The 11,323-nt window shown below is 42.3% G+C and overlaps 1 long non-coding RNA gene across 1 annotated transcript in view; it reads right to left on the bottom strand.

Moving 5' to 3' along the window:
- Window positions 1-1,176: 1,176 nt before the first annotated feature.
- Window positions 1,177-11,323, bottom strand: part of LOC138971654 (uncharacterized) — a 42,539-nt gene continuing 32,392 nt past the window's right edge. The window contains exon 4 of the long non-coding RNA XR_011457330.1: window positions 1,177-4,778. This is a non-coding gene — a long non-coding RNA (uncharacterized lncRNA). The remainder of the gene's footprint in view (window positions 4,779-11,323) is intronic.

Genomic DNA, 11,323 nt, shown 5'->3' with positions numbered 1-11,323 from the left:
CGTGTGAAAACCAAAACAGAACAGCGCGATGACAGCCAACATTTCTATCCCCGACTGACAAACCGTGAGTAACACTGCATGCGAACTGACTTGGGTCAACGATCAAACCAGCACGGCCCGAACTGAATTTGTTGCGCTGCCATTATCGTGCGCAATTCTGGTAAAAATATAAACCCGGTATGCCGAATTGAGTATAACGAAAGCCGATGTCAAATATACACAGGGATATTTTAAAATGATTTTCAAAATGTAAAAGCAGATAGCAGACCTTTTTATAAGCAATATGAATGACTGAATGTCCACATACAAGTCGAATGACGCCGTCCATTATGCTGACAAATGGGAACTAGCTTTGCGCATGAATTCATTGACATGAATTTCGACAGCGGAGGCTTTTGGCAAGCTGAAAACAGGCACGGGCAGGTTTTAGTGGAAAAAGTAAGTGTTTTTAATGAAAACGTCGGAGTAATGGGATAAATAGCTTACACACCTCGTCCTGAATATCTTGCATATTTTCCCTCGGGTCGATTTTCAGGTATTACCTCGCCAAAGGCTCGGTAATACCTGAAAATCGACCCTCGGGAAAATATGCAAGATAATCAGAACTCGGAGTGTGTAACCTATATATATTGCTTTTGGCTCAGTTTTGCTTCCCAATTTGTGTTTCATTTGGACAATTCTTGCGTTATTGGTTTTGTTACTCTTTTCTATTGCTCCGTGTACAAAGAGGCATGTGGCACGAACAAGTACAAGGTTAGATTTGAGGAACTTTATCTTTCACAAACTAGGGTCCAAAATACATCGTTTAAACACAAAATGTGTATGTTCCATCAAAAAAATTGTTACATTTACTTGAATTTACATGTTGCATGTCTTGTAATCATCGTAGTTTCCGATTCGTAGTGCACAGCTGTTGCTCCTAGGCAATGTACATGCACAGACAAGCACACTAACATGCACACCATTTATGGCGCCCACAGACAGACAAACAGACACACGGATACATACGGACACACACACACACACACACGGCACACATACACAAACTCACGTACACACACACACACACACACACCGGCACACATACACACACACACACACACACACACACACACACACACACACACACACACACACACACACACACACTGTACGGAAAGAGAAAACATAACACTGTTGGACCGTCAGACTTTATAACAAACCAGTGCCACACCGTTGCTTTATCAGTAGTGAGATTAAACTCAAGACATCTATCCGACGTGAACGTACGTTTGGCTTGTGCAGAGCAATTTGCACTCCTGCTCTTCAATATCTCAAGACCAGTCAGACAGACTGTCCGGAGTGTGCATGGTCTCTGTAAGCATTCAAGCAGCCCACATTGACATATGAACGTAAATTTACCGTTTTATGTTGAATTTATGATAGATACTTTTAGGCTAATATGGAATTTCAATTTCAATATTTGTTCCCATTCCTTTTTCAGAACAATTCAAACAACAGAAATACATTATTTTAAACCCTAAAGCGAAAATACGGACATTCTGAACGCTTTAATGGTGATTGACAAAACAAACACTTTTCTTTAAACTATGGATTATCAACAAAAAGCAACACACAAGACTATGATGGCTTATCCTTTGGGAAATTAGCAGATAAAGTTGCACGACATAAACCAGAATTCCTGCGTCATACAACACCCCCCCCCCCCCCTCAACTGCAAAACAAACAAACAAACAAACACACAATCAATCAACTACGTACGAAAACACACAGACAAAGAATGACACACTAGAACAGCTTTCAAAGCTAAAATATCCCAAAGATTATTCACAGAAGCTAACAAAGCTAACAACTAACATTAGTAAACATTGCATAATCAGCATGAAATACTGAAATACGTATCCAAGATACGTGTCCAAAAGATCGTCTAAACCACGATAGATTGATCCCAGATTTCTGCTTCTGCTTGTTCACTTGTAGCACGAGTACAGTACATATCAGTTGTTGAAGTTGGTCGTTATTCCGGTTTCTATCTGGGATACATTTTATATTTGATACAGCTTTCATCTTCCTGAATACAGTCTTGAGTCGAGCGTTTGAAAATGCCTGAGCCTGAAGGCGGGTGTAACTTACACCTCTTGATATTAGTCTGCCTTAGAGATGATGACGACAGATGGCCAGATGGCCAGAATAGCGCGCTGCATTTTCCTGCATAGCCATAGAACTAAGGCGCGTCTGCCGCGACGGTGCCAGAGCTAAAGATTGGTGGGCACTGCTCACAGCCCGGCACACGGCACTGTAAACATTCCCCATCCCTTCACCTCTCTCGCCACCATCCGCCCTACCCTTGGTCTCATGCCTGAATACATTCTTAAAACTCATTCTAATTCAGTCTGCTGACTGCGCAGAGTGGGAATTTCTGCTAAATCAATTTCGTAAAAAAAGGGAACGTCCATTCTTGCCGAAAAATAACAGACCTGAGAACAATACAATGTTGAAGAGGAAGCAGTCAGCCTATCGTTTGTTTTAGCATGTGACCAAGTGCAAGGATGTTGTATCCCAATGTAAAATCTTTGACAGATGTGATATACATGTATTAACAATATCGTTTACTTGGGAAAGAACACACTTTTGAGCTTATTTCTAGCCTGACTTCAGGTTATTAAACACTACTTCAAACAACAAAACTATGCCTGATTACAAAAGCAGCAACAACAGCAAGGTTAAACACTGCAACAATAATAATGCTAGCTGAAGCTAAAATAGTTGCAAACAGCTATGCTAAAATGTTCAGGAATGGACATACATTGTTGACCTGTTCACCACTTGTCAAGCCATACACATTATTGCGTGTTATTCCATGCTAAGCTCTTTCCCTGCTTGGTACGACACACCTCGAAACACTGAATTTTCTTACGCCAGACTCTGATATAAAGCTTCGATTCTGGCCTTGAAACACGGAGTAACACGGTCGTGGGTACGACGTTAGTTGTACCACGTCAACCCTTCAAAACAATCTCGAAACATTAACATAATATAAATGTACACAACGTTTACGTTCTCTCAAATGTGCACGACACTGGAATGGTGTAACTTAATAACAAGTTGTCTATGATGACAATAGACGATTTTCGAAAATGACTACGCCGGGCTTTCACGTGTTTCCGACACACCCTTCGCTAGCGATTGGCTTCTCCAATGTTCGTTTGAGGTATTGCAAGAAAAGGTCACTCTCTCACAACCTATACATACCCGGCGGAGTTATTGTCGGAATTCGTCTGTTGGAACACCAGGGAACAAAGCAGAACACATGTTATACTGATTATCGTTTCAATCAACCAATCAATATGAGGCTTATATCGCGCGTATTCCGTGGGTACAGTTCTAAGCGCAGGTATTTTTTTCTATTTGTTTATGCAATTTATATCGCGCACATATTCAAGGCGCAGGGATTTATTTATGCCGTGTGAGATGGAATTTGTTTACACAATACATCACGCATTCACATCGGCCAGCAGATCGCAGCCATTTCGGCGCAAATCCTACTTTTCACGGCCTATTATTCCAAGTCACACGGGTGGACATTTTTATCTATGCCTATACAATTTTGCCAGGAAAGACCCTTTTGTCAATCGTGGGATCTTAAACGTGCTAACCCCAATGTAGTGTACACGAAGGGACCTCGGTTTTTCGTCTCATCCGAAAGACTAGCACTTGAACCCACCACCTAGGTTAGGAAAGGGGGGAGAAAATTGCTAACGCCCTGACCCAGGGTCGAACTCGCAACCTCTCGCTTCCGAGCGCAAGTGCGTTACCACTCGGCCACCCAGTCCATCCGACACACCCTTCGCTAGCGATTGGCTTCTCCAATGGTCGTTTGAGGTATTGCAAGAAAAGGTCACTCTCTCACAACCTATACATACCCGACGGAGTTATGTTCGGAATTCGTCTATTGGAACACCAGGGAACAAAGCAGAACACATGTTATACTGATTATCGTTTACGGTTAGCGCTAGCGCACATTGAAATTTATCCCAAATGTGATGGTTCACTACACACGTACATAAGTAGTAAAATGCAGTATTTTAGGGGATCCTACGTTGAATAAATCTCAGTGAAACAGATAAACGATACACAACAAAGCTAACTTGTAAACACAATCATGATTTGTGACCCTTATAATTATGTTGCTGTTTGGATTTGAAAATACGGTCGTTTGAGATGAAATATTGCCTAGCTAATTACAAAAGAAGATTCTCTTGTGGAATAACTATATAACTATCGTACAGTCAGTACAGACAGTATATGGACAGAACACATACCAAGAACATCCAGACACTAACGCAAGGGTCAACACAAATAAATGGACATTATTTTTTTTTAAAGACACAAAGAATGATGAGAAGGAAGGACGAAACAGAAAACAAAACAAAAATAAAAACAATGAATACGTTAATTAAATAAGCGACGACGACCGCATATTTTTAAAACATCACTGACATTGTCTTCAAGAGAGAAAACAGGCCAAAAACTTACAACTACCATTATTTCAACGAAGAACCATAAAATGCTCCCAGAAATTATAATTTTGCCTGCCTTAACAAAAATAAAGCAGGTCTTTTCTGTATCGGTTTGCTAAATATCCGCATTTCCGTATAAATTAAATCTTCAAAGGGCACAGTAGCATAAACTTGAAAGTTTCAACGTTCACTTCCGGAATGTGAATTGTCTGTGTAAAGCTGTGGCGCATTTTCCTCCTTCTGGTGTCGCCCAAGAGCCTGCAAAAAACAGACGTTTGAAAATGATAATAATTATAATGATAAACATTAAAATCAAAACAGATTTTTCAAACACACACACACACACACACACACACACACACACACACACACACACACACACACACACACACACACACACAGAGCATCACATCCCCCCCCCCCCCCCCAGCTAGTCTATTGCAACACATAGACTTGCAGTCAAATATTGAATAGACGTAAAAACCGCGAAGCTAACCTGTTTCCATTCATACAGATTTGTAACCGTGTCTGTAAGTAATGACGAACAGCGACGGAACCAACGTGATTGTCTCCCTTGACATAGACTTTTCACGATGTGAGTATTACTTAAAACACTACGGAACCAACGTGATTGTCTCCCATGGCTTAGACTTTTCACGATGTGAGTATTACTTAAAACACTACAGAACCAACGTGACTGTCTCTCATGACATAGACTGTTCACGATGTAAGTATTATTTAAAACACTACGGAACCAACGTGATTGTCTCCCATGGCTTAGACTTTTCACGATGTGAGTATTATTTAAAACACTACGGAACCAACGTGATTGTCTCCTATGGCTTAGACTTTTCACGATGTGAGTATTACTTAAAACACTACAGAACAAACGTGATTGTCTCCCTTGACACGGACTTTTCACGATGTGAGTATTACTTAAAACACTACAGAACCAACCTGATTGTCTCCCTTGACATAGACTTTTCACGATGTGAGTATTATTTAAAACACTACGGAACAAACGTGATTGTCTCCCATGGCTTAGACTTTTCACGATGCGAGTATTATTTAAAACACTACGGAACAAACGTGATTGTCTCCCATGGCTTAGACTTTTCACGATGCGAGTATTACTTAAAACACTACGGAACCAACGTGGTTGTCTACCATGGCTTAGACTTTTCACGATGTCAGTATTACTTAAAACACTACGGAACCAACGTGAGTATCTCCCTTGACACGGAATTTTCACGATTTGAGTATTATTTAAAACACTACGGAACCAATGTGATTGTCTCCCATGGCTTAGACTGTTCACGATGTGAGTATTACTTAAAACACTACGGAACCAACGTGATTGTCTCCCTTGACACGGACTTTTCACGGGGTGATGACAACATAGAACACTACTTAACTCTCTTGAAGCGGGCTTCTCACTTATGTATTTGTTAATTTGTTTGCTTAACGCCCAGCCGACCACGAAGGGCCATATCAGGGCGGTGCTGCTTTGACATATCACGTGCGCCACACACAAGACAGAAGTCGCAGCACAGGCTTCATGTCTCACCCAATCACATTATTCTGATCACCGGACCAACCAGTCCTAGCACTAACCCCATAATGCCAGACGCCAGGCGGAGCAGCCACTAGATTGCCAATTTTAAAGTCTTAGGCCGGCCGGGGTTCGAACCCACGACCTCCCGATCACGGGGCGGACGCCTTACCACTAGGCCAACCGTGCCGGTGGGCTTCTCATGAGTTGAGGACTATTAAGTAGCTACCTATACAGAACCAACGTGATTGTCTCCCTTGACGTCTAACTTCTCTAAGTAATGACGAACAGCGACGGAACCAACGAGGTTGTCTCCCTTGACACGGACTTGTCACTATGTGATGACTACGTAACCAACCTTATGGTCTCTTGAAGCGGGTTTATAATGAGGTGATGAAAATCAAGTAGCTACGGAACTAACATGCATGGTTGTCTCTTTTGACACGGACTTCTTACAAAGAAATGTCCATTGAAAAACAAACAAGAGGCGAAGCCTTCAAGGCTCACGTAAGAAATCGACAAACAGTAACACAAACTCAATCACTCCGTCACACACACACACACACACACACACACACACACACACACACACACACACACACACACACACACACACACACACACACACACACACACACACACACACACACACACACACACACACACACACACACACAGTAAGCATAGCCATAGGTGAAACTATGCAAGAAAGCGAGACCCTGGATCTGCCAAGAAGTCTCGGCCCGCTCACAATAACAATGACCGAGACTTTCAGTAATTCCTTTGCGTGACGTCTAACCCTCTTACGTCATAATGTGACGTCTTCAAATAGTTTCTATCACACACGTCGAACACTTTTGACCGAGACTGACGTAATCCATAGACTCGGAAATGTTAAAGTTTCTACCACAGACATACACACATACATACGCACGCACGCACGCACGCACAGACAGACAAAGTTTATCATCGCATAGGCTACACTTACGTGAGCCAAAAACCCACAGAACACCTAACTGATTGTCTTTCTTGACACGGACTTCTCACAAGGTGATAACTACTTAAAAAAAAACATTTAAAAAAAATTACAAAAATTAACAGCTATTGTGTTTTCAGCGTAGCAATAGGGCCCGATATTTAGACGAGACAAGTATAATGCCGACGAGTCGAAGACGAGTCGCATTATACTTGTTCGAGTCTAAATATCGGACCCTATTGCTACGATGAAAACACAATAGCGTTTATATAGCTATTCTGACATTAAATTCTGTGTTAAAATCATGTTTTTGTCGGCAACAAGGACCAGAATGGTCCATGTCGTTGATTGCAGACGACGGTTCCCTTTCTGCATGAAGCCACGGAAATAACCGAACATTGAAAAACCCACGGACATGTATTACGGAGAAAACTCAAGATAACCGGATGCTTAGCATTACGTCAATATCTTAGGAATCATATGACGTTATGACGTATCATGCTTGCCTACGTAGATTGTATGTTCGAAAGTCTGACTTCTGTTGGGAATTCGCGTGGTGAAGACTGCGGTAAATATGTAGATGATAAGAGAACAAGGATTGTCTCAGAAAAAACGACGAAATGTTTCAGACCGGTAACTTCATTTCAACATTGCACTACGCAATGGACGTTCTATGTGACAGGAGAGTTTGCTGATTTTGTGTTAAACATTGGTGATTGGAGAGATCGTCTGCAAAAATCAGAGATAGGTCGCTTCAGATTGCAGCTTCTGGAAATTTGCAAGGTTTGCTGCCAGTTAAAGAACTGGATTTTACACGTAATGTATGTCATGTACAGTAAGCAACAACAAAAACACACACAAAGCAAATTGCATCGTCTGTCGACTAGCCACAGGCACAAGCCTGGCGAGGTATGCGTGTACTTTATACACGTGGAAGAAACCGGAACCATGCGTCTTTGTTATTGCCGATATCGTTTGGATATCGGCAAAAATGGCCAACTTTCGTAGCGTTATGCTTTGATGATCGGAAAAGGGATGTGTGAGACCATCCAATCACAGCCCCCGAATCCCCCCACGTGTCCATCAGAATAGCTATATAGCCTAATAACAGAACTAACCGGATTGTCTCCCTTTGGCGCGGACTTCTTACAAGGTGATAACTACTTAATGTTAATTTTTTTTTTAGATAAGATAACAACGATACTAACCTGATTGTCTCCCTTTGACGCGGGCTCCTCACTGTCCGGGAAGGACGGAAGCCAGGGCGGAGGCCTCACGTTTTCGGCGACCGGGCGAGTGGTGGCTCTTGAGCCAGAAGTACTGCGTGGCTGCCTTGTCCAGTGCTTCGGTCAGGCAGTGGTTGCCCAAGCGGAACTCGCATGTCCTCTTCCTGGACAACAGAATACAATGGTTTGACTTAGAGAGATTGAGAGAAGTATAAACAGTCTGTCTTGTCGAAATATGTCACTGCAACCGTTCACGCCATCGTCCGAAATAAATGAATTCAGCTTGTCTCACGAGTTCTTCTGAAGGAGCAACACTTTGCGATTGTCCAATTCGTAGTCAAAAGAGGCACAGAGCTATCTTGATCTAGGAATGAAGGGTAAGTAAGCGCTCAAAATGCATTAAATTCCCTTTATTTCTCAGATATTTGCAGTTACTCGTTTGTGCGTGTCAATGTGTCTTTCAAAAAGCCTTCATGTGTAAATTCTATTTGCATCATCATCATCATCATCATCATCATCATCATCATCATCATCATCATCATCATCATCATCATCATCATCATCATCGATGTTCGTGAGCTTGTCATTGGGATTGTCTCGTTGTCTCGACAAGGAAAACCATTGTGGTTGGCCACCAGTCGTTGATTGTTTCCATCAGTGTATCAAATAGCAGAGAATTGTGGCTGTTTTTGCTGTGTGTGTGTGTGTGTGTGTGTGTGTGTGTGTGTGTGTGTGTGTGTGTGTGTGTGTATGTGTGTGTGTGTGTGTGTGTGTGTGCGTGTGTGTGTGTGTGTGTGCGTGTGCGTGTGTGTGTGTGTGCGCGCGCGTGCGTGCGTGCGTGCGTGTGTGCGTGCGCGGGTGTGTGTGTGTATATGTGTGTATGTGTGTGTGTGTGTGTGTGTGTATGTGTGTGTGTGTGTGTGTGTGGTTTAACAGTTTTATAATATTCAACAACTCACGGATACAATATGTAATGAGAATTTTTAGAATCAACAACAAGCTATGATTTTATAGTAATTGACGAAAACCAACAGGAATCCAGAGCATTACAATTGTCCCCTTTATCATGTTTTCCTGACACAACAAACCAATGTTGCTGCGACAACCTAGCTGCGACAGCACAAACGTCTGCGACAAAATGTGACAGATCATGCTACAATCTTTGCTAAACGTTGCATCGCGCGACAAACTATGTAGGGTGTGTGACATGCGCTCTAAGTATGTATACTTCGTGACCAGCCAAGTAGAGTTATATACCGGCACGGTTGGCCTAGTGGTAAGGCGTCCGCCCCGTGATCGGGAGGTCGTGGGTTCGAACCCCGCCCGGAATACTAAGACTTTAAAATTGGCAATCTAGTGGCTGCTCCGCCTGACGTCTGGCATTATGGGGTTAGTGCTAGGACTGGTTGGTCCGGTGTCAGAATAATGTGACTGGATGAGACATGAAGCCTTTGCTGCGACTTCTGTCTTGTGTGCGGCGCACGTTATATGTCAAAGCAGCACCGCCCTGATATGGCCCTTCGTGGTCGGCTGGGCGTTAAGCAAACAAACAAACAAAAGTAGAGTTATATATACGGTAGTTTCTAAGCTTACACTTCCCGCCCAGTGAACCCCGACGGAGTTGTGGGCACTGGGAATTGTAACAACGTTGTTGTCAACTAAAACTGTTTCCTCTTCATTGTAGGGGGAGGGTTGGTGATGCCGGTATGCCAAACTCTTCCCGGTTGGCTCTTGATGCAATAAAGAGCTATTTCCGTGTTCGGTGTCTTCTTCAGTTTTGCTTCTTCTGTTTTTTTCAACAATTTGTTCCCCCTGCTTTATTGACGTTTTTGCCTAGTCATAGTAATTCAATGAAGTTGAAAAAAAAGCGTTCCCATATAAAGAGGCTATCAACATCTTTACAAAATTATTGTCCTCTTGTTCCCAAAAAACTCGAATCAACAATCACTGCGAGACTTCGTTTGCACCTACATGACGATGACCTCCCACCTCCATGCCACCCACCCACCACCCTATAATCACCCTCTTCCCATTCCTACCCCCGCTCTCTCTCTCTCTCTCTCTCTCTCTCTCTCTCTCTCTCTCTCTCTCTCTCTCTCTCTCTCTCGCTCTCTCTCTCTCTCTCTCTCTCTCTCTCGCTCTCTCTCTCTCTCTCTCTCGCTCTCTCTCTCTCTCTCTCTCTCTCTCTCTCTCTCTCTCTCTCTCTCTCTCTCTCTCTCTCTCTCTCTCTTTCTCGCTCTCTCTGTATGTGCGCATTCATGTAGACGACGCAACCCGGTCAAATCAATACGCGAGTAAAAAAAGAGGACGGGTAAAAATGTGCATCCTATCTCTGCATCAATAGCCGTGTGCATTAGAAAAGCAATCTGTGTTTGATTCAAAAATAAGCATCGTTTAGGGAGGTGGCCCGATTACCTTCTTGCTTATTTATTCATTATTTATCTTTGTATTTACTTATTGTCTGTATCTATTTGATTCAGTCATTTTTTAAAAAAAATTTATTCACTTATTGGCTGCTTTATCCATTGTTGTCAACCATGTAATCATTCTCTCACGCTACCTTTTTTACTTACCAAGTTTGACTCAGTAACTCACGTGAGCACTCACTCACCCACTCATTCGCTCAAGCTGTCTTTGTCAGGTTATACCAGACACAGTAGGAAACAATGTCAAGGTGGCACCGACAGGTGTTTACTGCAAGGCGTACATTCCTTCCCGAGAAGAAAGTTCTGCTCACTATCTCACATAATATGGCTAGGTTTTACAATAAGATAGGACCATCTCTATTTCGACATATACCAAAAATCAATAGCCTGACTACCTCCTGTGCACAGTGGAAATTTTGAATGAATTTCTTTTTAATTTTATTTTTTTTACACTTTGCCATGCACATGCATTCATATTTGTAAGATTGACACTATTGGCTTTGAAATGAATACGTTCATACACTCTTCTTCTTCTTTCTTCTTCTTCTTCTTCTTCTTCTTCTTCTTCTTCTTCTTCTTCTTCTTCTTCTTCTTCTTCTTCTTCTTCTTCTTCTTCTTCTTCT

Source organism: Littorina saxatilis, linkage group LG7 (assembly GCF_037325665.1).
Source record: "Littorina saxatilis isolate snail1 linkage group LG7, US_GU_Lsax_2.0, whole genome shotgun sequence".
NCBI lineage: Eukaryota > Metazoa > Mollusca > Gastropoda > Littorinimorpha > Littorinidae > Littorina > Littorina saxatilis.
This window is presented reverse-complemented; position numbering and strand designations above follow the sequence as displayed.